General features: G+C 40.3%; 1 pseudogene; it reads left to right on the top strand.

Moving 5' to 3' along the window:
* Positions 1-1,898: 1,898 nt before the first annotated feature.
* On the top strand, positions 1,899-8,680 carry LOC123384682 (annotated as a pseudogene).
* Positions 8,681-26,244: the final 17,564 nt, after the last annotated feature.

Genomic DNA, 26,244 nt, shown 5'->3' with positions numbered 1-26,244 from the left:
ATATGTAGTAAGTTATCAGTAAATTCAAGAAGATTGAGAATTAAAAGTTACCAACTGAATCAATTCATCATCCAGGTGAAGAGTGGCATTATCCTAAGAATATCTACCTTCTAGATTCACCCAACACAGAAATATCTTACGTCTATTCACCACTCTGCAACATAGTAAATCAAACACATGAACTATCACATTTTTTAAAAAATGTTTATTTCTTTTTGACAGAGAGAAAGACAGGGAGTAAATGTGGGGGAGGAGCAGAGAGAGAGGTGGGCAGAGGATTCAAAGAGGGCTCCATGCTGACAGCAGACAGCTCAATGTGGGGCTCGAACTCATGAGTGTGAGATCATGATTTGAGCCAAAGTCGGACACTTAACTGACTGAGCCACCCAAACGTCCCAGGATCATTACATTTTCAAGAGGTAATAGGTAAACCAATGTCCACCTCTGTGCTGTCCCAAATACAGATACTGTTTTGTCATTGTTGGTTCAGGTGGCTATTTGGGAGCTAATTCCAGGAAGCATAAGTGAGAAAGAGGGGATGAGAGCAGACAGGAAATCTATAAAGTTCACCTTACTGAGCTGGTGACTGCTTTGGCTGATGAGTCTTTGTCTCCCTGGGATCTATGAGTAACCTGACAAAATTCACCTAAGAGCTATCCCTGTAAGGATGAGACTGAGAATGTATCAACTGGCTTCTAGTCTTCATTGGTAGTAGTTGCCTCTGGGGACATTAAAAACTACACTACATCACCACCTCCCACACCCCTATGATGCTCCCAGACTGAAGCTGTGGGTGGACTGAGGGCCTTCTGTGGCATAGAGAAGGCCCTGAAACTAAAAGCAGAGAGTCCTTTTCAATCCCTTGAAGTAAAACCTACTGATGTGCACAGAGCTGCTTTGCACAGCTGCACTGACATCAGGTTGTCTGTGGGGCTGGGATGGAGGAGGTATTTGCTTCATAAAAATATTGTTTGATTTTCAGAGAGACAGGCTAAGACACACACATACACACACACACACACACACACACAATGACTTAAGCTGTTCACCTAAGACCCAACTGAAAAGACATCAGGGATTAGATTTTGCTCTTGAAATTTTATCCTAAGCCTGAGTCTGATTTTGAGTTTTATAAAATTGGATTGATGTAGTTTAACTTAATATAGTGCTTTGGCAGCAGTCCACAAGGACTTTCAGACTCAAGAATTAGAGCATCTGCCAAAGGCCAGTTTTTTGACTTCTAAGAGATCTGTTTGAATTAGCAGATCTGCATACTCCAGCAAAAGGAGATCTGTCGTGTGAGACCTGCTCACCAACATTGAGGGGGTCCTGAAGACCTACCCTTCATCACTACTGTGAGAGTGGAATCAGTGAGAGGGCCCCTACGTCCATTAAGAGCTCAATGTTCACTCTTCTCTTTAGGCTAGACTTTACGGTGTGAACTATAGACGGTGGATTGGGACATCTAAATGTAGAAGGAGTAGTTGGACCCCAAAGGGGCAGGAACCAAGTGGCAGCACTCATCCATCAAAGGCAAGTTGGACATGGTTACTGCAATGAATGACAAAGTCTAAGTAGCCATCAGAATACTTTGGCTTAAGTAGACCTTTGGTGTTGGCTAGTTCATTAGCATTCCTAGAAGAGCAATTGATGGGGAGCCTACTAAATCTTACTTTATCAGTGTAAGCACAAAAGTTCTAGGTCAAGTGAACAAAATATGAGCTTGAGTCATAAAAACAGAAAGTCATAACCCCTCAATCAATACCCAACTTTGAGCTGGTTTATAGACCCAGAACCTCTTGAATAAAAAGAAGGCTAGGTCACTTTGAGGGAGGACCATATATATATATATATATATATATATATATATATGTTAATATTTCTCTCAGCCTTCCCCAATGGGACCTATTTTATTTTACCAGGAAAGCTGTAAATTAGTAAAAAAAATAATAATCAGCTCTTTTCTGGGACTACTGGACACTGGCTGCACACTGACACTAATTCCAGGAGGCCCAAAATGTTATGTGGTCCACCAGTCAGAGCAGGAATTTATGGAGGTCAGGTGATCAGTGAAGTTTTGACTCTAATCTTTTTCACAGTGTTCCCAGTGGCTCTCCAAACCCATTCTGTGGTTATTCCCCCAGTTCTAGAATGCATAATTGAAAAATATATGCTCAGCTGGTGGCAGAATTCCAATGTTCACCCTGACCTGTGGAGTGAGGATTATTATGGTGGAAAAGGCCAAGTGGAACCCACTAGGACTGCCTTTACCCAGGAAAATAGTAAATCCCAAGCAGTACCACATTCCTGGAGGGATTTTGGTAACAGTGCCCAAGCAAGGGCACTGAAAGATGCACAGATGGTGATTTGTACCACATCCCCATTCAATTCATTTATTCAGCCTGTGCAGAAGACAGATGGATCTTGTATAATGGCAGTGGATTATCACAGGCTCCAGCAGGTGGTGACTCCAATGGCAGTTGCTATTCAGAACATCTGGATAGCATTTCATTGTTTGAGCAAATTAACATATTCCCGGGTACCTGGTATGCAGCTGGGACACACTTAATAAAGTATTTAACAGAAAGCACTAGAAGCGGTTTGCTTTCAGCTGGCAAGACCAGCAACACACTATCACCTTCCTGCCTCAGGGGATTATCAACTCTTTAGCGCCTAGCCATAATTTGGTTTGCAAGATCTTGATTGCTTTTCCCCTCTACAAGATATCACACTGGCCTATCACACTGATGAAATTATGTTAATTGGACCTAGTGAGCTAGAAGTCTATATTATTGATAACATTATGCTGATTGGACCTAGTGAGAAAGAAGGAACAACTACTCTAGACTTCTGGTAAGGCATTTAAATGCCAGGGGGTGGGAAATAAAACTGACTAAAATTCAGAAGTTTCTATGGAACAGAGATGTGGGGCATGTTGAGATCTTCCTTCTGATTTGAAGGGTAAGTTATTGCATCTGGCCCCTCTTTCAACCAAAAAAGAGGTACAATACCTAGTGAGGCTCTGGAATTTGGAGGTAGTACATTTTTCATTTGGATGTGTTACTCTGTCCCATGTACCAAATGGTCTGAAAAGCTGCTAGTTTGAATGGGACCCAGAACAAGAGAAGGCTTGCAACAGTTTTGTTATTTGCTCTGCACTTTGGGTCATATAATCCAGCAGATCTGCTGGTGCTTGAAGTGTCAGAAGAAGATAGGGATACTGTTTGGAGCCTTTGACAGGCTCTGTATGCATGAATAGCAGTACAGGACTTTGGGATTCAGAGCAAAGCATTGCCATCCATCAAGGATAACTACTCTCCTTTTGAGTGACAGCTCTTGGCTCATTACTGGATCTTAGGAGAGACTGGGAAAATAAGTAAGCTACATGAACAAGTGGTCCAAATGGTCATGGTTTCCTCTTCTGTCACAGTTTCCTCTTTCTCTCACCTCACATATGGCCTCATGGAAAGCTTCTTACAATTAGTTGACAGAATAAGAGAAGTCAGGCCTGGTTTACATATATCTCTGAATCATATTCAGGCACTATCACTGGAAGTGATTACTCTATCTATCATCTATCTATCCATCATCTATCTATCTATCTATCTATCAATCACTTCCAGTGATACATATATATCTATATATCTGTATCTATCTATCTATATTCTGAAGAATCCTGACTACCACAAGGAATGAGCTTTGTTAAGCTCCTCCTGAGCTCTCCCTTAGTGAGGAGAGGTCTTCTCACAGTATCTCTCTAGCTGACCCAGAGAATGGAGTAGATTGTTCTAATGTCAGTTCAAGAAGCACACTTTGTCAGCCCATCACACTACTGTGATCTAAGCTTACCTGTTGAGTCCTGCTGATGGCCTGAGCTTGAAGGATGCTTGACTACCAAGAAGCTCTGGGGATTGCTGAGTGTTCCTCTTGTATTTTTCCCCACCTAATAGCACAGAGACACTGACCAAGGAACTGCAAGAGATGCTGGGGGAAGTACATCTGAAGTGCAGCCCATGCCTTGGGACCAACCACATCCTCTTGCCCACTTGGCTTCTTGGAGCACATGCCAACTTACACTTGCCAGTCTCTGTACTGTGGGCCTGACAAGATTCTCCACAGTGCTGGTATTCACCTCTTTGTAACAACCTACAACAATGACAATGGAAGATATACACCCCAGCCCCCTTGGTGGGATGACTCTTGGAACTTGATTACATTGATAATCTACACTGATTATTAGGTGGCCCTACAGGCTTGAGCCCCTGTCACTGCAGTGTATACTGGCTTAACAACAGACACTTCCTCATCATCCATTTCTTGCCTGTTTCCCTTTCCAAAAGGGTGTTTCTGTTATTGATGTTTCTGTGGCCTCTGAATAAACTGTTAGCACTTGAGTCTATGTCTCAGGTTTGCCTCCAGGGGAACTCACATGAAGACAGGCAGGCTGTGGTGAGGGATGTGATGGAGTGAGGCATCCTATTTTTGTGTCCATCAGACTTGGGCAGAGGGAGCCAATGCCCACAGAGCAGGGATGCAGTGGCACCCAGGTCCTGCTGTGTTGCCCCTCACAAGGATAATACTCATTTTGATAGCAACAATGACACCTATTGTGAAGCCACTACCATTCAGATCTTGCTAGACTTAATCCACATGACAATGCTGACTTTTCTTGCTGTTGAGAAAATCACACCTCAGAAAGATTAAGAAACTAAAGTTCTCAGGTAGAAAGTGGTGTAGATGGATTGGAATTTAGATGTAAGTGACTTAATGGTTGTCTAAAGTTCTTTCTTCCTTCTTGAGGTCTTACCTGACCTGTCCAGTCTAAGATAATACAAAGTACTCAGGCAGAAAGTGTCAGACAGATAGGGACACAGTGGTGACCAGATAGAGCCTATTTCACTGCCTGCCCAAACTATGGAGACACATTGATACATGCAGTTCTGGCACATGGTGAGCTTCCTCCTGACACAAAAGCCATTACTGATGAGACGTTATGTATGGAAGGTCTATCTAAAATACAGTAATTACAACATAATTTATCATAAGAAATATTGGACACAACCCAAATGCTGTATATTTGGTGATTGGACAAACTATTAAATTCATTAGCACAATACTAAACAAGTACTACAATGAAATGTGAAATTATTAAATGGCAAGGGGAAATAAATGTCACATTCTAAGGGAAGAGACAGGTTTAAAAAGACATTAATAATGATGTATTATAAGTATGTATTGAAAAAAGCATTATATCAACACATATAAGTATATATTGATAAGATATATGACACTGATATAAGTGATAAAAGTGCCAGGAATCCCATGGGTCATGAGATTTACAGGGGCTTTTATTTTCCTATTGGTCTTTACTTCATTTTTCTACCACGAATTTGTAAATATATACATAACAAAATATTCTCTGTTCCTTGACAAAAACTCAAAGGTAATTTCTGAGAGATGGTTTATTAAGTTGGAAAACTATTGAAGGAGTAAAATGCCTTTCGTAACGCCTGATGCTGGGCTTTATTTTCTATAAAGATGAACTTTTATCGCTTTCTAGCAGAGAGGAAACCATTCTGATCCTATGAGAGATGAAGGCTAAGTGCCTACTTGCCTGAGCTCTAATGTGCCCTGTGCTGGAGATATCAGTTACTCCTCTCCCAGAGGGTTCCTTGGGATATATCTTATTCTATAAGGTTTCAGGAATAGCAAAGAATTCTGGAATTTCTATCAAGAGTATTCCATCTGATCTTTCCTGGGATTCTTACCAGTCCCACAGGGTAAGGATACATGCCATCAATTGCACTCAGGTAGCTCATGGAAGGAGAAGGAACTCAGCAAAATGCAATTGAGTTACAAGACATTCAGTGATAGGAGAAGGAATAAAAACAATATAGAAGAGGATTCATTGCCTGTGCAAGTTCAGAGAACTGGCTCCAATTTTCTTGAAGAATTAGTTGGAATCTCCCCCACTCCCCAGAGCTTGATTCAGATGCAAATGTCTAGTGGAAAAATGGCTAAGAAAGATAAGATAAAGAGGCTTCTTCATCCATGTCTTTACCCATCTTCTGCTACTTTATAACTCTTGGACTTGGACAATGAAGAGTGGGCCATGCCTCTATAATTTGGAGTCTCCAGTCCAAATTACATCTTTTGGTTATGTTCTCAAGGTAGGAACAGAAGCATAGCAGGATTCACAAGATAACAGTGAATACTCTTATACCCATTTTGCACCTTCCTCTTCCTCTGCCCCAAGAAAGATATGGGTCTCAAAGGCATAAATCAAAGTGAATATTGAAAAAAAGAAAAAAAATAGGCTGACCATAACCAGATTAATATTCTCATTAACCCCCTTCCCACAACTTTGAATTCAGGTAAGGTTTGACTGAAAAACATATGGTCAAGTCTGCTGTTCAAATATTCACAATTAGAGATTCTCCATAACTTGCTCAAAGGGATATAAAAATAATTTCTCCACTTATGCTAAAGACTAATGGAAGATGCCATGTGGGAAGGTATGGATGTTAATAACATGATCGTTTTGAGGATTTCCCAGTGGGGATCCAGGGATGGGGTGAAAGAAATGAATCACATCCGTCCCTCTCCCCAGATTGTTGCATAGATTATTGTTGTTCCTATTTGGGATAAAACTTAATGATGGTATATGAAGTGGTTTCCCTAAAGCCATGCATAGTGTTGATAAAGGTGTTGGGTCTACAGCCCAGGTTCTCTGACCCTACCCATTGTTCTTTCCTGCACACCACACTTATTTCCTCATATTGCACTCATTTCATAAAGTTTTGGTCTTGTCAAGAGTTTTTGCAATAACAGCCAGCTGCTTAATGGTCCAAAAGAGAGAGGTATTCTGATAAGCCTATAGAAGGATGGCCCTCACAATGAACTCAGGCTTAAACAAATCATGCAGTTCTGTGAGTGACAGCCTGACCAGATGTCATTTGTAGCTTAACAGTTTTTTATTTATTAAATAAACATGTTAGTATTATAATAAAATAATATGAATCAAAATAATAGTAATCAAAATGAACAAACTTCTTCTTGTTTGATATTTTGTTGTTCAACTTATAATTAACAAATGTCCTTCAGAAATTAAGTAACTGATTAATAGACTCATTTGATGGGGGCAGCTGTGTGAATTTGCATGTGAAAATGTTACAGAGGGGTGAAACCCTTCAGAAGAAACCTATGACCATCTATACTTCTCAGGTATTTGAAAACTGAGAAACCAGCTCGGTAGCTACCTTGAGCTATTGGACATAGAGATGGAAGAACACATGCATATCTACTCTTCCTCACTTTATAGATGTGGAAGATGAATGCTGAAGTCATTAAATTAATGATGACTAGACCCAAGTCCAGGACTCAGACTTCAATCCACATTTGTACTCACTGCTGTGTGGAGAGAAACAGCCACAGTCACTGAGGGACTGTGGATAGGGATGCTGAAATGCCTTTCCACATCACAGTAATTTGTCCTGTGTACAACTCTGGCATAGACAGAAGTTCTTTAAAATGCTCCATGTGTTCTCCTGCATTACCCAGCATCTTCTGCAATTAAGTTGGGGTCATGTGATTGATTCTGACAAGTGGGTTGTGAACAGAAGTGATGCCTAAGACACTTCTGGACCAAAACTATATTGTAGCCTTTGCTGTCTCCTGTACAGTGAGCCTGGAAGCTATCTGCCTCTGTAGGGGTACTGCAGCCAAAGAGAGTTTGGATCTCTGCATCATCAGGTGGTAGATGGTCTCATTAGCCTACCTCAGACTTTGAGTGAATTAGAAAAATAACCTGAATGTTCTAAGCGACTGAAGTTGAAGCATTCTTCTTACTGCAGCATCTTAGAGCAACTTAACCAATATAACAACATTGCCCTAAAAAAATATGGGTAATAAAAGGCGTCAGAGAAACTCACTATTAGACCTACTACAATGGTTCTCAATCTGTGGTTCCTAGACCAGCAGTATCAGCATCAACTGAAAAAACATTAGTTTATAAGCTCCATCCCAGTCCTATAGATTTATGTACTTAGAAATGTGTGTTTTAATAATTCTTCCTGGTAATTCTGTTGCAGTCTAGAATTTAAGAGCCATTGAGCTAGAATATGACACATGCACAACATATCCACAGTTTACCAGATACCTATATTTGCAATAAGCACCTCAAGAGATGAACGACTTTCTGACTGAATTCACTAGTCCTTTCAGTGCACTCTCCTCTACCTCTAAGAACCTCTGAAAGCAAGAGCATCATTCCACATTTCCAGCTACCTTCTGTCTTTCAAAAAACTCATCAACTGATAATGGGTCAAACCCTAGACCAAAAGGAATAGGTTTAATCCCTCTTCCATATGGTACATATGGAAAATATTCACATATTTGAGGGCAGGCCTTGGGTTCTTTTAACTGATGATTTAACACCATCTTCTCTGCAGGCAAGAGCCCCAGTTGTCAAGGGAAGAAATGCCATATTTCTGAGGAGGTGGAGGTGTATGCTTTCCAGGGAGGGCCCATAATTTACTCCTACACATTGGGTGTTTGGAGTAAAAGTTTAGAAATGACACAGAAGAGTACATGGGAAGGTGCTCACGATGTCACCATACCTGGAAAATCTATAGCTTCCTTCCGGACATGGTTACAAGGGAGAGATAAGCAGGTTCCCTAGGCACAGGCAAGTAAATCCTCCACCAGACATGAAGGTCCATGGAGCCTGATAGACAGTATAATTCTTAACTTCCTTGAAATCTATCCATGAGCTCCATAAATCCTCAAATTAATATCTACCCTGGAAGATCCAATGTACTTAAACAAGAGAAAACGTGGCCTTTAGAATTGTTTTCTCCAAATGTACCATTTTCATCAGTTTTCCAAAGGACTTGACTGTGAGATAAGCAGAAATCTTAGTGGCCTGTCAGGGGCCCAGGAGAGAGAGAGCTGACAGGAGGACTCACAGGTTGAATAAAAGCAGAGGAGAAGATGCCAGCCTAGCTGGGAGTGCACATGAGGACCCCAGGCTGATCCAGCATTGCCAGTTCCTAAGACCTCCTCTAGCAGATGCTGCCAGTGCCCTACACTCCTCCTTGACTCCTTTCACTAGAGTTTGGTCCCCAAATGTCTGCCTCTGCATCTCTGCATGAGGGTCTCTTGTGATGGCAGCTGGAAGAACCAAGGATCCAGCACCCATGAGCAGCAATCAACCAGTGATAGATGGGAATTAGTGGACAGATATCCAGACCTACCCCTACCAAAAGTGGGAAACCAGGAGGCAAAGGTTTCCATGAAGGATCCCACAGAGGGAAACATTCTGATAATGGACACTTCTCTGACTCCCCAACCATCCCTGTCTCACTCTCCTCCTCTCTTGCTCTATTTATGAATGGCAGCACCTCTGAAATAAGCCATATGCACTCATCTCAGGGCCGGTTTCTGAGGAACCCTAAGGAAGGCAGCATTTTTCTAGCACCGCCTTCCAAAGTGTCAGACAGGCAGTTGATGAAACTAGTGTGGGTAGTGACATGGGTTTCCAGGTGAGCTGTCTTGTGGGAGTGGTTCCTTGGGCAGAGCTGGGATGAGCAGCAAGGTCAAGCTTTTGGCAGGTGTCAGGCTAGTTGTAGCCTCACCCAGTGTACTGGAGTTCAGAGAAGTGCTCTGCAACCCAATGGAGAAAGGGACAATACGACCAAGAACCCAGTCTCAAGGTTCACCTGAGCTGGGGACACATGAGAGACCTTGTGGAAGAAGGCAGCTTGGGAGTAGGGTTGGATTCCTGGAAACACAAGAGGCCAGGTGCTAGGCAGTGCAATGGATGTCAACTACCTTGCCTTTGGAGCCCGTGCTTGCCAGTATCAGGGCTAGACAAAGCAGAAGTTTAAGGTGCAAAGTACCTCTACACTTGGATGTATGCAGCATCTGACAGCAGCAGCTGAGGGCATGTTCTCTTGGTGCTGTAGGGTGGGGGCAGGCAGCATGGGTTTCAGAGGTAACAAAGGCTCCCAGCATGGCTCTGGCTACACGCTTGGCATCTGAGCACCGTTTTGAGGGTGGGAAGAGCCAATGCTGAGCAGGGGCTACAGTGTCTGCTTGGGCCAGTGTGAGTTACAGCAGAATCAAGGAAACTCTTTTCCCCATGTGACCTCCAAGTACCAGGATCCCACACCAGGGGAAGTGTTCTATTTTCTCTGATAAACATTAGTTCCACAAAGGAAGGGAGGGAAGGAGTGAAGCACAGGATGAAGAAAGAGCAGATTCTCAGACACCATTGAACACACAGGGTGACAACCAACAGAAAGAAGGTAAAATGGAAGATCTGTAAAATAGGTGGAGAAGAGCTGGCACATCTAGGCTCTGAAAGTAACACTCCACCTTATCCCACTGCATTAGTGGAAGACCTAGGATGTTCTGAACACTTATTCTATAAAAAAATCCTCACAGGTCGACAGTAGTTATTCTCCATAATAATTAGCATGGGTTTTAAATCTATCCAGGCGACACATAATAACCTTCCTAAGGAGAGTGACAACCAGATACAAGGAATGGCCAGCAGAGGTATAACATTTATTGGCCAGTCGACACTTCCGTCCAGGGTCATCTGCTGTCATTGACATTATTTTTCCGATTTAATAATATATCTGTGTCCTAAGAGCTGACTTTTGCTTAAACCCATCAATTAGGAAATGTCAGTTTGCATCTGATATGATTTATTTGGGTAGCAGTTTACCTAAACCTTCATTTAAATTGTTCATGACCATCTCAGATAGAACCCCATCAGTCATGGCATTTTTCACTCAATGCTTTGCCTGTGATGGTGGCCTTGGTTTTATTCCAAGAGTCTGCTAAGCAGGCTGCGATGGCCTTTCAGCTTACCTGTGACATTTTCATGAACACTAATAGGGAGTAGGGCTGCCCCCACATCCCAGCTCCAAGGAAACTCTGACATCTGATCGGGCATACATTCACTTCTGCCCTATGTTGCCAATCAGAACTCAGGGCCCACATCCCCATCAGGAAGATCATATCTAAGTGTCTTGGGAGCTGAGCCTCTGTCTGTCTCTGTCTCTCTCTGTGTCTCTCTCTCTGTCTCTGTCTCTGTCTCTCTCTCTCTCTCTCTCTCTCACACACACACACACACACACACACACATGAATTCACATGCAATTTTATCATGCTCCTCCTGCAATCTGTGGTGGCAGGTTAAAATTAGCAAGGATCACACATTGCATGCAGGAATATGAGTGAGTGGTTGTTTTGGAATTAGCCTGAGCTGGAATCAATATTGAATCTGTCACATTATGTGACCTCTTTAAGTCACACTGGATTTTCTGTGTAATGCAGAACATCTAAGTACTTGCTTCCTAAAGTGGTTATAAGAATTAAAAGAGATACTGCATGAAAGGGGCTTAGTGCATACCTCATTCACTGTTTAAACTGATTTTTTAACTCTTAAAACAAAACCGATGAGTGGACCATGGAATTAGTTTAGTGCATTGTAGCCAACATTACTAAAAAGTGTCTGACTAAAATAGATATCAGAGTGCATCAAATAAAATGAGGCTAAGTATTTACAGCATGTTCTATTTTCAAAAACTAGCCTCAATAAGATCCCTCATCCCATGTGTTCTTCTAGAATGGAAACTTTAAGCTCTACCACCAGAATGTGAAGCCTAATTTCCCCTCCTTTTGAATCGGAGGAACATTACTTGGATTACTTGGAGCAACAATATATGCTGGAAGTGATCTGTGATTTCTTAGTTATAAAAATACCATTTATACCTTGTTAACTAGAACCTTTAATCTTGGAGCACACAGCTGTCATGTTACAAGTTAGGCTACTCCAAGACTGCCACATTGTGAGAAAGCCCACACCACATGCAAAGGCCACATATAGGTCCTCCAATACTAGGCCCTGAGCCATCCAAGCCTCAAGATTAACCCATCTGCCTGCTGGTAACCATTGAGTGGCTTCACTTGGTGCTACAAGGAACAAAGTAATTGTCCAGCTAAAGCCCAATTAAATCCTTGTCCATGGAATCTATGAGTAGAACACAATAGTAACTGTGTTGGATCTACATTTTGCAGTAACTTGTTATTTAAGTATGCATCATGGGTAACAAAGTAAAAAGTATTCTTCACTATGTGTCTCACACTTAAATTTGTTTTTGAAAAACTTCTGATTTAGCCCAAAGTGAGTGCTCAAGTGTTCAATACATGCTAGCTTATTTAAGGTAATTACCTTAAATTATTTTAGGTTTGCCAAGATTTCTGATAATTCTTAAGTTTTTACCCTTACAATAATTGTATATGTAACATTGAGCAAGTCACTTTACTTCTCTGTAACCCTGTTTTCCCACACATTGGGGATAACAGGACCTACCTTGAAAGGATGTTTTGAAATTTAACATTTGTTACAAATGAGTTAATGTTTGTAATATTTCAGAACTATGCCTAGAAAAGGGAAAGCCCTACATAAGGGTCTTTTAAATAGAATGTGTGAGTAACTGGGTGGGAATTATCTTTGTGGTACTGATAAGGGAAATAAGAGTAAGAAAAAATAAGAGACTTGTCCAATGCAAGAGTCAGTAGTGGGAGAAACAGAATTTGAGCTGAAGTCTTCTGGATATGCAGTGGTATCTTTGCAGCATTTAGTGGGATCTGTAGGCTCCCCACTCAATAGTGTGATGGAATCAGTGCATTTCATAGCTCCCCATTCAGTCTGAGAATTCTGAGTTCGGTCGTCCAGAGTAATATAATCAGGTATATGCATAAACTCCTATAGAAGGCATAGAAAAAGAAATTTGTTATGATCATTGGCTCATGAGAATATGGAGGCTGAGAATTTCCATGACTTGATATTTATGGGCTGTAGACCCAAGAAAGCCAGTATGTGAATATGAAGGCCTATAAACCTGAGTTGCTTATAGTATAAATCCAAGTCTGAGAGCAGATCAAAGGAAAAAATCAAATTCCTCTTTAGAAAAGCAATTACCTGTTACATCTCAACCCAAATCATAGATATTGTAGCACCATCAGTCTCAGATGCCAGAAACAGCCCTCACTGAGGGACTGCACATCTAATTTGCAAATTAGAAACTACAAAAAAGCTAAGATTACACACCTGAGTCTATGTTTTATAGGTTTGGCAGAAATGTATTTTTCATCCTTCCTTGATTTGGGCCCAAATATCCATTTGGTCCTGCCATTGAAGTTTGCATTCTGACTCAATCTGATATTTACCTTGTGGACTGACACAGCAGTGTTGTACATCAACTCCAGTATCCAGAGAACAAAGACAGCAGGGCCCTGCTACACTAACCTGACAAAATTCTACAAATGCAAACAGAAGATGAATTTCTTTTGAAAAGAACTGAGCGTATGTGTTGTGGTCTCCCTCTGAGCACAGCCCACATGGATTTCTGGAAACTGTAGAAAATAAGAGAAAGATGGGGCTTACTGAGCCACACCAAAGAAAGCAGAAGCAGATGGTGCTGTGGATCCAGGGACCCTGTGTGTCATCAGAGCTCAAAAGGCAAGTACATTTCCCACACCTCACTCACATGGGAAGTACTTGAATGATAAACTACCACGTTTTTGGTGAAGGCTGATTCAGAAGCTGACCTCTTGCTAAGTTGTGTCCTCAGGGAAAAGCTGCTTGAGAAAACTACAGAGTTTTCTTCTGGGTTCAGAACATGATTTCCCAGAATTACAGCCTGGTGCATTATAGTCTACATAGTGAAGTACAGACCTCTAACACATGTCGCAAAATCACCTGGCAAGAACAAGTTGAAATATAAACTCTAAAATCAACAAATATGTTTATTCCTGACTTTGTGAAAAGATTCTATAATATCTGAGACAGAACTTTCCCTGTTTGAAATCTTACAGGGTTTGGCACAATAAACCTGGAGAACATAATAGAAAAGCCATTATACTCAAAGAAGATTTGGTGATGAAGACAAGGCTTGAGCACAACTTTGCAACTTTCTATTAATCAGAAGTCTGAGTGTAAGCTCTACTGTGCAAGACTGGAAATATCCTTTCCTTCATCTGAAGCATTAGGCTCATTTTGCCCTTCAATATGGGTAAAGTTGTTAGCAGATGCTTAATATCTTTTCTTAGAGTTCACATTCCTAGCATATGATGGCTTTAGGTCAAGCCTGGTAGGAAAATCCCACAAAGTATAAGAAAAGGCTTATTGAGCCAACATTCATAGAAGGAAAGCAACCCCTCAAATTGGAAATCTATTGTTCATTCTGACTTCACAGCCTGAAGTATGCATTTCTCCCTCTGAAAACAGGGATGTCATCCTTGTTCTTCAACAAGATTATGTCAGTATCTCTGTCGGTGAAATGTTTGAGGATTCTCTTGAGTAAGGAGTTCTATTAGCACCTGCAGCTTTCCTGTGGGAAGAAGCTGGGGTTGACATGGCTAGAACTCCACACTAGACTAGAGCCATCCTGTGGCATCAATTAGCCATTAAGGTGAGTCAATAAAATGCATTATAATGAATTTGAGTCTTGATAATCATCAAAATTAAGTGTACATACTGTATCAGGATGCTATTAAGTGGCTTCAATGGCAAATGCCCAATGCTGTGCTTCTGTGGATCCATCCCTCTGATGGGCCTGTCTCCCTCCTGGTGCTGCAGGGTCCCTCCTGCAGGGGTCCACCAATGGCAAAGCTCCTAGGTCAGCCCCTCCTGTCCCTGTACACCTTGTGGATCCACCCTGGCTAATATGCCCTTGTCCAGATCCCATCAAAGAAACACCACAAGCCTGGCATGTGCAAGCTGCCCAGACAGGGGACACACCACTCCACACAGAGTTGTGCCCCTGGGAGAGGGGAAGATAAGGTACACACCAGTCTGATCATGTTCCCAGCAGTGGGCTGGGGGTAGACATTGGGTCTGACTGTGGCCCTGCCCACTAACACAAGTTTCTCCGTGCAGCACAGGGGAAGTGCCCTGAAGTTTGGAGCTACCTCAGGGACTAGCCAAAATGACAAAAGGGAAGAATTTTCCTCAAAAGAAACTCAAGGAAGTAGCGACAGCTAACGAATTGATCAAAAACTATTTAAGCAATATAATGGAACAAGAATTTATAATAATAGTCATAAAATTAATCACTGGGAATGAAGAAAGCATAGAGGACAGCAGAGAATCTATTGCTACAGAGATTGAGGGACTAAGAAATAGTCATGAGGAACATAAATATGCTATAAATGAGGTGCAAAATAAAATAGAGGTGGCCATAGCACGGATTGAAGAGGCAGAGAGGAGAATAGGTGAATTAGAAGACAAAATCATGGAAAGAGAGGAAACTGAGAAAAAGAGAGATAAAAAAATCCAGGAGTATGAGGGGAGAATTGAAGAATTAAGTGATGCAATCAATCAAACGGAACAATATCCATATCATAGGAATTCCAGAAGAAGAAGAGAGAGGGAAAGGGGCTGAAGGTGTACTTGAACAAATCATAGCTGAGAACTTCCCTGATCTGGGGAAGTAAAAAGGCATTGAAATCCAAGAGGCACAGAGAACTCCCTTCAGACGTAACTTGAATCGATCTGCATGACATATCATAATGACTGGCAAAGCACACGGAAAATAAAGAATTCTGAAAGCAGCTAGGGTTAAGCAGGCTCTACCTTACAAAGGTAGACACATAAGAGTAGTAGCAGACCTATCTACTGAAAATTGGAAGGCCAGAAAGGAATGGAAGGAAATCTTCAATGTGATGAACAGAAAAAATATATACAGTCAAGAATCCTTTATCCAGCAAGTCTGCCATTCAGAATAGGAGAAGAGATAAATGTTTCCCAAACAAAAACTTAAGAAAATCATCACCACTAAACTAGCCCTACAAGAGATCCTAAGGGGGATTCTGTGAGTGAAATGTTGCAAGGACCACAAAGTACCAGAGACATCACCACAATCATGAAACCTACAGATCACAATGACTCTAAACCTCTATCTTTTTATAATAACACTAAATGTAAATGGACTAAATGCTCCAACCAAAAGACATAGGGTATCAGAATGGATAAAAAAAAGAAAAACAAGACCCTTCTTTTTGCTGTCTACAAGAGACTCATTTTAGACCTGAGGACACCTTCAGATGGAAAGTGAGGGATGGAGAACTATCTATCATTCTACTGGAAGTCAAAAGAAAACTGGAGTAGCCACACTTATATCAGGCAAACTAGACTTTATTAAAGGCTGCAACAGGAGATGAAGAAGGGCATTATATAATAATCACAGGGTCTATCATCAGGAAGAGTTAACAATTATAAATGTCTATCCACGAATTTGGCAGCCCCCAATATATATAAAACAGTTACAAACATGAGCAACCTTATTGATAAGAATGTGGTAATTGCAGGGGACTCTAATATTCCACTTACAAATATGGATAGATCATCTAGACACACGGTCAATAAAGAAACAAGGACCCTGAATGAAACATTGGGTCAGATGGACTTGACAGATATATGTAGAACTCTGCATCCCAAATCAACAGAATATACTTTCTTCTTCAGTGCACATGGAACATTCTCCAAGATAGATCACATACTGGGTCACAAAACAGCCCTTCATAAGTATACAAGAATTGAGATCATACCATGCACACTTTCAGACCACAATGCTATGACACTTGAAATCAACACAGGAAAAAGTCTGGAAAACTTCCAAAAGCATGCAGGTTAAAGAACACCCTACTAAAGAATGAATGGGTCAACCAGACAAGTAGAGAAGAAATTTAAAATTATATGGAAACAAATTAAAATGAAAAGATGACCATCCAAATGTTTTGGGATGCAGTGAAGGTAATCCTGAGAGGAAAATACGTTGCAATCCAGGCCTATCCCAAGAAACAAGAAAACTCCCAAATACAAAACCTAAGAGCACACCTAAAGGAACTAGAAGCAGAATAGCAAAGACATGCCAAACCCAGCAGCAGAAGAAAATAATAAAGATCAGAGCATAAATAAACAATACAGGATCTAAAAAAAACAGTAGAGCTGATCAATGGAACCAAGACTTGGTTTTTTGAAAAATAAACAAAATTAAGAAACCTCTAGCCAGGCTTCACAAAAAGAAAAGGGAGATGACCCAAATAGATTAAATCATGAATGAAAACGGAATTATTCCATCCAATTCCTCAGAAACACAAGCAATTATCACGGAATACTATGAAAAAATAATATGCCAGCAATCTGGACAACCTGGAAGAATTGGATAAATTCCTAGACACCCACACACTACCAAAACTCAAACAGGAAGAAATAGAAAACTTGAACAGACCCATAACCAGCAAAGAAATTGATTCAGTTATCAAAAATCTCCCAACAAATAAGAGTCCAGGACCAGATGGCTTCCCAGGGGAATTCTACCAGACATTTAAAGCAGAGATAATACCTATCGTTGTCAACCTGTTCCAAAAAATAGAAAGGGAAGGAAAACTTCCAGAATCATTCTATGAAGCCAGCATCACTTTGATTCCTAAACTAGAGACCCAGAGAAAAAGAGAACTACAGGCCAATATTCCTGATGAATATGGATGCAAAAATTCTCAATAAGATAATATCAAACTAAATTCAAGAGCATATAAAAAGAATTACACACCATGATCAAGTGGGATTCATTCCTGGGCTGCAGGGCTGGTTCAACATTCGCAAATCAATCAACGTGATACATCACATTAATGAAAGAAAATATAAGAACCATATGATCCTGTCAATCGATACAGAAAAAGCATTTGACAAAATTCAGCACCCTTTCTTAATAAAAACCCTCGAGAAAGTCGGGATAGAAGGAACATACTTAAACATCATAAAAGACATTTACGAAAATCCCACAGCTAATATCATCCTCAATGGGGAAAAACTGAGAGCTTTCCCCCTGAGATCAGGAACACGACAGGGATGTCCACTCTCATGCTGTTGTCTAACATAATGTTGGAAGTGCTAGCATCAGCAATCAGACAACAAAAGGAAATCAAAGGCATCAAAATTGGCAATGATAAAGTCAAACTTTCACTTTTTGTAGATGACATGATATTATACATGGAAAATATGATAGACTCCACCAAAAGTCTGCTAGAACTGATACATGAATTCAGCAAAATCGCAGGATACAAAATCAATGTAGAGAAATCAGTTGCATTCTTATACACTAATAATGAAGCAACAGAAAGACAAAGAAACTGATCCCATTCACAACTGCACCATGTAGCATAACATACTTAGGAATAAACCTAACCAAAGATGTAAAAGATCTGTATGCTGAAAACTATAGAAAGCTTATGAAGGAAATTGAAGAAGATACAAAGAAATTGAAAAACATTCCGTGCTCATGGATTGGAAGAATAAATATTGTCAAAATGTCAATACTACCCAAAGCTATCTACACATTCAATGCAATCCCAATCAAAATTGCACCAGCATTTTTCTTGAAGGTAGACCAAGCAATATTAAAATTCATATGGAACCACAAAAGGCCCCAAATACCCAAAGTAATTTTGAAGAAGACCAAAGCAGGTGGCACCACAATTCCAGACTCTAGCCTCTGCTACAAAGTGGAATCATCAAGACAGTATGGTATTGGCACAAAAACAGACACATAGACCAATGGAATAGAATAGAAACCCCAGAATTAGACCCACAAAATTATGGCCAACTAACCTTTGACAAAGCAGGAAAGAATATACAATGGAGAAAAGACAGTCCTTTTAACAAATGGTGCTGGGCAGCAATATGCAGAAGAATGAAAGTAGACCATTTTCTTACACCATTCACAAAAATAAACTCAAAATGGATAAAGGACCTGAATGTGAGACAGGAAACCATCAAAACCCTAGAGGAGAAAGCAGGAAAAGACCTCTCTGACCTCAGCCGCACCAATTTTTTACTTGATACATCTCCAAAGGCAAGGGAATTAAAAGCAAAAATGAACTATTGGGACCTCATGAAGATAAAAATCTTCTGCACTGCAAAGGAAACAACCAACTAAAAGGCAACCGATGGAATGGGAAAAGATATTTGCAAATGACATATCAGGCAAAGGGCTAGTACCCAAAATCTATAAAGAGCTCACCAAACTACACACCCAAAAAAACAAATAATTCGGTGAAGAAATGGGCAGAAGACATGAATAGACACTTCTCTAAAGAAGACATCCAGATGGCCAACAGGCACTTGAAAAGATGCTCAATGTCACTCCTCATCAGGGAAATACAAATCAAAACCACACTCAGATATCACCTCACGCCAGTCAGAGTGGCCAACATGAAGAAATCAGGAGACTATAGATGCTGGAGAGGATGTGGGAAATGCGAACCCTCTTGCTTTCATTGTTGGTGGGAATGCAAACTGGTGCAGCTGCTCTGGAATACAGTGTGGGGGTTCCACAAAAAATTAAAAATAGATCTACCTTATGACCCAGCAATAGCTCTGCTAGGAATTTGCCCAAGGGATACAGCAGTGCTGTTGCATAGGGACATTTGTACCCCAATGTTTATAGCAGGACTTTCAACAATAGCCAAATTGTGGAAAGAGCCTAAATGTCCATCAACTGATGAATGGATAAAGAAGTTGTGGTTATATATACAATGGAATACTACATGGCAATGAGAAAGAATGAAATATGGCCTTTTGTAGCAACGTGGATGGAACTGGAGAGTGTTATGTAAGTGAAATAAGTCATACAGAGAAAGACAGATACCATATGTTTTCACTCTTACGTGGATCCTGAGAAACTTAACAGAAGACCATGGGGGAGAGGAAGGAAAAAAAAAGTTTAGAGAGCGAGGGAGCCAAAACATAAGAGACTTTTAAAAACTGAGAACAAACTGAGGGTTGATGGGGGGTGGGAGGGAGGGGAGAGTAGGTAGGAGGGAGGGGAGTGTGGGTGCATTTCATATGCATATTGAGGAGGGCGCCTGTTGGGATGAGCACTGGGTGTTGTATGGAAACCAATTTGACAATAAATTTCATATTAAAAAATCAATAAAACAATGTTATAGGTATGACACTTAATGGATTTTCTTTTGACTGTTCAAAATTTGTTAAGCTTAAAAAGAAACTGGGGATTCCTACACCCTTGTCAGGATATATACCAAAGCCACTGAATGTCTAGGAACAACAATTTCTCCATCAGTGATCATGAGAGAGCAAAGGAAAGTATTCTAAACCAGTTTATTCCAGAGATGTCCAATGTCAGACAAGAGATGACCATAACAAGGCCAGCCTGATTTCTGAAACTGATGGCTGGCGGTGGTATTGGAACTTGTTTTGCTTTTTCTGAAAGTATGTCAGAGAGGCTTCAGAATTTTCTGCCTCTCAAAATACTGAAACCAGAGGATGCTGGAGATGCCCAGTAAGCAAAGGGAGGTGGGGTGAGAAACAAACATCCAAGACGCCAGAAGCAGAGTATTCTGCCCTTGTCTCCTGCCCCATCCCAATCACTTCATTGTGGAGACTCCATGAGTACCATGGAGCTTCTACTGGTGCCCTCCAGAAATCACCTAATGCATTCTGCAAAATATGTGCAAAGAAATAACATAACGTTTAACTTGAAATCATTTACTGTACTCCTGAAAAAATTATAAAATATTTACTCTTTTGTCCTTTTCATGTTTAAAATACCTATGGATTCCACTACTTAACCCAGGAAAGTGAGGTCACAGCCAAAATATGGGGAGAAGCAGAAGTTTACATTGGCTTTTCATGTTTCTGGTGAGCTAATGCAGGTTTATGGGATTTTAGGTTAATTTTGATGGTATATGATTTTTGTCTTACATGCAAAGACCTGAGAACGTAGGGCCAAGAATCCCACTTTCTATTCCCCTCCCCATCCAGATATTTATAACTAAATTCATCATAGTACATCTTTATATAAGAGATTGCCATTGTCTTGCAAGTCATCACACCAGAAACAGGAAGGTCATCATTATCTCCTCTTGCTTTCTCACTGCCTTACCTCCTCTCCAGAACCATGTTCCCTCTCTATCTTCTGCATCCCCCCCGCCCCCCATCCTCACTGATGTGGCTTTACCAGAGCCATTGTCTCTGACCTTGACTATTACTTTTTCTCCTAATTTGGGCTTTTTGTGTCTTTTCGTTCATGATTGTAATCCTTATTCCCTTCAGTCACTGGATGATGGATTTTGTGTTTTACAAGATGATAATATTTACCCTTTGTTTAAAATTGATGCCTTTAACTTCCTCAGCAAGAAGCAAAATTGTATTAGTGTAGCTTAAACTTTTTTCCATGATTAACATATATCTTTTACCTGCTTAGCATTCTCTGAACTCCAGTTATAAAGCCATTCTTACAATCCCCTAATACTCTATACCTTCTCATGCTCCCATGCTGTTCTACACACATAGGACTGTCAGCTGTTTAAATTCTTTAGCCATTTACCATAGCTGTTAGAATAAATGCCAAACTTTTGACATGGTCTTTTGGCCACTGGGTGGTAAAAACTCTGCTTTTCTGCATAGTGTCAGCCTATACCTTTTCTCTTTCCTCCCTGCATTCCAGATGTTACAGCCTAGCCTAGACTAACTCCTACTTTTTTAAAAAAAGTTTATTTACTTATTTTGAGAGAGAGAGAGAAACAGAGAAAGAGAATGAGAGAGAGCACAAGAAGGGGAGAGGCAGAGAGAATGGGAGAGAGAGAATCCCAAGCACTGACAGTGCAGAACCCAGCATGGGGCTCGAACTCACAAACTGTGAGATTGTGACCTGAGCCAAAATGAAGTGTTGGACACTCAACCAACTGAGCCACCCAGGCATCCCACTCTTTCTTTTGAGAGATCAATTGTCAACTTCTCAGGGAAGCTTTTGCTGAATTCTTTCACTGGGTTGGAGTATCACATACATCTTCTTTGCGGCACTTAAATACAGCTATGAGTTTGTATTTATTTTTGTATGTTTGTTGCTTCCTTCACTAACTGTAACCTCTATGAAGGCATCAATCTTGTCTTGATATTGTTTGTTGGTTTGCATAAAATCCTCGTTATTTTATCACTAATAGTAGCACAACATTGGCATACCGTGGAAGCTCAATAAGTGATAGAATAATAAATTAATAAATTTTAGCATCTCTTGAGATTCTTATGCCTGAAACATGAACATTTCAGGAATGGATGAACTGGCCATGATATCTGGCTGGATGTTAAGATATAGAGACTTTTACCCTATCTATTTCACGTATTCAACATTCGTTCTGATTTGTGTAATTGTAGAAACTTGATTTTATTGTTCCTTGTAACATGCAGTACCCTTCCCCAGAGCCAAAAGAACAAAGGAAGAGAGGAGGTGATCATACCTATTGCTACTCCTTCTCAACTTCTTTTCCCTTTCCCCCATACCTAACTTACCCAGCCACCTAGCAGATTCAAATACTCACCTGATTAGATGAGACAAAGTAAGACAAGGAAGCAGAAGCCAAAACCAGAAGAGAAGCTTCAAGAGTTTCTGGAATGAGGAGTTAGGGCTGAATCAATCTAGGTCTGCTCTGGCTAGAAGGAATGGTGGGCTCAGCACTCATTGACTCTTAAGGCACTACCACCTGGGATGGAGCAGTAGCAGAGGCCAGAGCTTTAAGTGCCAAGACCTTAACCATATATATATATATATATATATATATATATATTAAATATAATAAATATAATATAATTAATATAATATAATATAATATATATTAACCTTATATGGAAAATGGATTTTGTACTCATCTTTTGCCTTATTTGAATTTACAAATAAAAGTGAAAAAACATGTCATATTTCCATCAGTCAGGGAATGGGTGGGTGAAGGTAAGCAGAGGAAATGCTGGCAGAACATTAGCCCCTTGGAAAGCTGGCCTTAGCTTCTGGGGAATACCTGTGAAATCCTGAGCATTGTGACAATCATCTCTGTTCAGTTTCTTTGAATTTGCTGTTCCTTGTTTGTACCATATATAGATGTAAATAACTTTGTTCTTTCTCTCCACAGTTTAGTATCTCATAAATTCTTCCTTGGCTGATTCACCACTCTTCAAGTAACTTCTCATCTAGTTACAACAGATCCTCCTCCTGCTCCCTTTTCCTCCTTAACTCTTCTTTCCAACATTTATCCCCCAGCTTGTATCTTGACATCCATCTGGTCCATGCTCGAAAATTTAGTCATCCTTGGTTTCTATTTTGTTATATGTCTTGTCAGTCATCCTACCTCCTAATCACTCTGGACCATGTTCCCTTACTGAGTCTTTCTGCCAGATCCAGTCACTTATCCCCTTGATAGCAATAGATTCTAAATTGACCCTGAGTTGTAAGCCAGGAGTACTGTCTGTCTTATTTATGACATATCACTCGTTTCCAGGCAGATGCTTGGTATAGACTAACTGCTTAATTTGTATTGTTTCACTGACTGATGTGTCTTTCTTTTACTAGGCTATATCCTTTCCAGTCTGTCTTGTTACTATGCTGTTCCATATCTGTATCAGTCAGGGTTCTCTAGAGAAGCAGAACCAATAGGGGAGAAAGAGATATATATCTCATCTTATCTTATATTATTATATATATTTGATTTATGATAGGATTTAACTGAAGTGGTTTTAGAAGTGCAGAAATTCCACAATCTGCCATCTGCAAGCTAGAGAAGTAGGAAAGCCAATGGTGCCAATCAGTCAGAATCTATAGTGCTGAAAATCAGTGGCCATATAAGTCCCAGAGTCTGAAGACCCCAGAACAGGAGCTCAGATAGGAAGAGCAGGAAGAGATGGATGTCTAAGCTGAAGAAGAGAGAGAGAGAATTTGCCCTTCCTTCACCTTTTTGTTCCATTTTGGTTCTCAGCACATTGGATGATGCCCACCCACATTGGTGAGGTCTATTTCTTTACTCAGTCTATTGAATCAAATGATAATCTCTTCCAAAAACACCCTTACAGACATGCCCCAAAATAATGTCTTGCCAGCTCTCTGTATATCTTTTAGTTCACTCAAGTTGACATATAAAATTAGCCCTGCAACAGCCTTCAATTACTTCCCATCACCCACAGAACAAAGCTTGTTCTCCCTAACACTGATGTATACGGCTTTTCGAACATTTGACCATGGATTAATATTATATTGTCACCTTATACCACTTTCTATATGAATTCTCCAGTTCAAACACTGAAAACTTTATTGTTCTTGTTCTGAACATTGGGAAAGAATGCACTATGCTTTCTCTTTCTCTTCCTTTGCAAATGCTGTTTTTTTTTCTGTCACTTTCCCCCTTTTTTCCCCCTCATTTTTTCATGAAGGATAAATTCTGTTTGCCCTCCGAGATGAAGTTCATAGTTCATGTCACTCCCTTGAGTGAACCTTCCATGACCCACCCTCCCCAAGGTATTGTCAGTGTTGTCACTGAAACCCACAGTTCTATGTCCACTTTTTTTTAGAAACTAACACAATGTGTTATTATTTCATTATATAATTATTACTTGTCTCTTCAAAAAGATTACAATAAATGAGTTGGATTTGATTTCTTTGTTGCTCTCCTCTGATTATTCAAGTTGACTTGTTGTTCCTGTGTGCCATATTATGACAATATTTTAACTTCTTTATTTTTTCTCTCAGGTTTCCATTTTCAGTGAAAGATCATTCATTCATTAGCGGCAGAGCACTACACAAGAGTAACAGGATGTTAAAACTCTTTGTTTTAGTTTCCTTTGATGCTTCTCAGTACTTGAGGTTTAATAAAAGAGAGTCCAAGAATTCCATTTCCTAAGTCATTGTGTATCTTGGACCATGAAGGAGACTGTGAAACTGGTTTTGTCAGCTTACACCTGGAATCCAACTGTGAAAGGGAGATGAAAGGGACAGAACTACTTTGGGAGCTTACATGTAGCATATGTACCCCTGCCCCTAGAAAAGGGAGAGAAGGTGAATTTACCATCACCTTTATCAACAGAACCTTGCACTTAACTGAATAGGGATATTTCGGGTGTGGAACACAAGGACACGAATCTAATTCTCACAAGAAGGGATCTAAAAGTGAAGGGTGTGGAGATGGCTTTACTTTTGAATAAAAGCAGGTGGCTCTGTATGGGACAATTGGACTGCCCCATGGCAGGGGAAGGGACTGTCTTCAGGAATGAAAAGATAGTGTGGAATCACATCACAAGAGGACCTCTGGGAAAGATGAAGGGACAGCCTAAGAGATGACCTAGAGAAGCCTGGGGGAATGAAGGAGTGAGAGAGATTGGAGTATGATACCTCAAAATATACCACTATGACATAAGGATTATTTTGAGCTGAAGGAAATTAAGATGCAGCAGATGCAGGGAAATTTCCCTGCTCTCCCTTTCTAAAACCAGGACATAATGGGCGCCTGGGTGACTCAGTTGAGTGTCTGACTTTGGCTCAAGTCATGATCTCACAGCTCCTGGGTTCGAGCCCCGCATTGGGCTCTGTGCTGACAGCTCAGAACCTGGAACCTGCTTTGGATTCTGTGTCTCCCTCTCTCTCTGCCCCTCCCTTGCGCATACTCTGTGTCTCTCTCTGTCTCAAAAATAAATAAACATTAAAAAAATAATTAAAAAAAACCACAAAACCAGGGGATACATTACCCTTTGTAAAGGCAACACAAATTTGTAAAGGTGTCTCCCTCTCCCAAGTCAGAAAGAGAAGGGAGATACTTAATTACATATGAATAGAGAAGACACCAACTTGAATCTGCATAACAAATTTTACTAAATAATTCCTCTTTCATTAGTTTCTCCCATTCATCTTCCCACAATTTACTATAGCAAAAAACCCAACCCCATGATCTTTTGTCTATTACTTCTCCACAATTTATCACCCTTCGCCCTTTATTAAAATAGTATATAAGCCCTCAATTCTAACTGCTACATTTCTTTGTCAGTTCCTGCTCATATGTTCATAATTAAATCTGTTTTTTTTTTCTATTGCCAGTCTGTCTTTTCCAGTTTAATTCACAGACCCCAAATAACGAGTATAAGTGGGTAAAGGATAGTTTTATTCTTCCCAACAGGGGAGTCAAAAATGGTCCAACTGCCGGATCTGTATGTGAAAAACTATGAAATTCTGATGACAAAATTGAAGAACTAAATGTATAGAGAGATATTCAATGTTAATGGCTTGGAAGACTCAAAGTTGCCAAGATGTGAATTCTTCCCAACTTGATCTACAGATTCAATGTAATCCCAATCAAAATCCCAGCGAGCTATTCTGTAGATATTGACAAACT

Source organism: Felis catus, chromosome A3 (genome assembly GCF_018350175.1).
Source record: "Felis catus isolate Fca126 chromosome A3, F.catus_Fca126_mat1.0, whole genome shotgun sequence".
Taxonomy (NCBI): Eukaryota; Metazoa; Chordata; class Mammalia; order Carnivora; family Felidae; genus Felis; species Felis catus.
The sequence above is the reverse complement of the archived record's forward strand: the minus strand, read 5'-3'. Positions and strand labels throughout refer to the sequence as shown.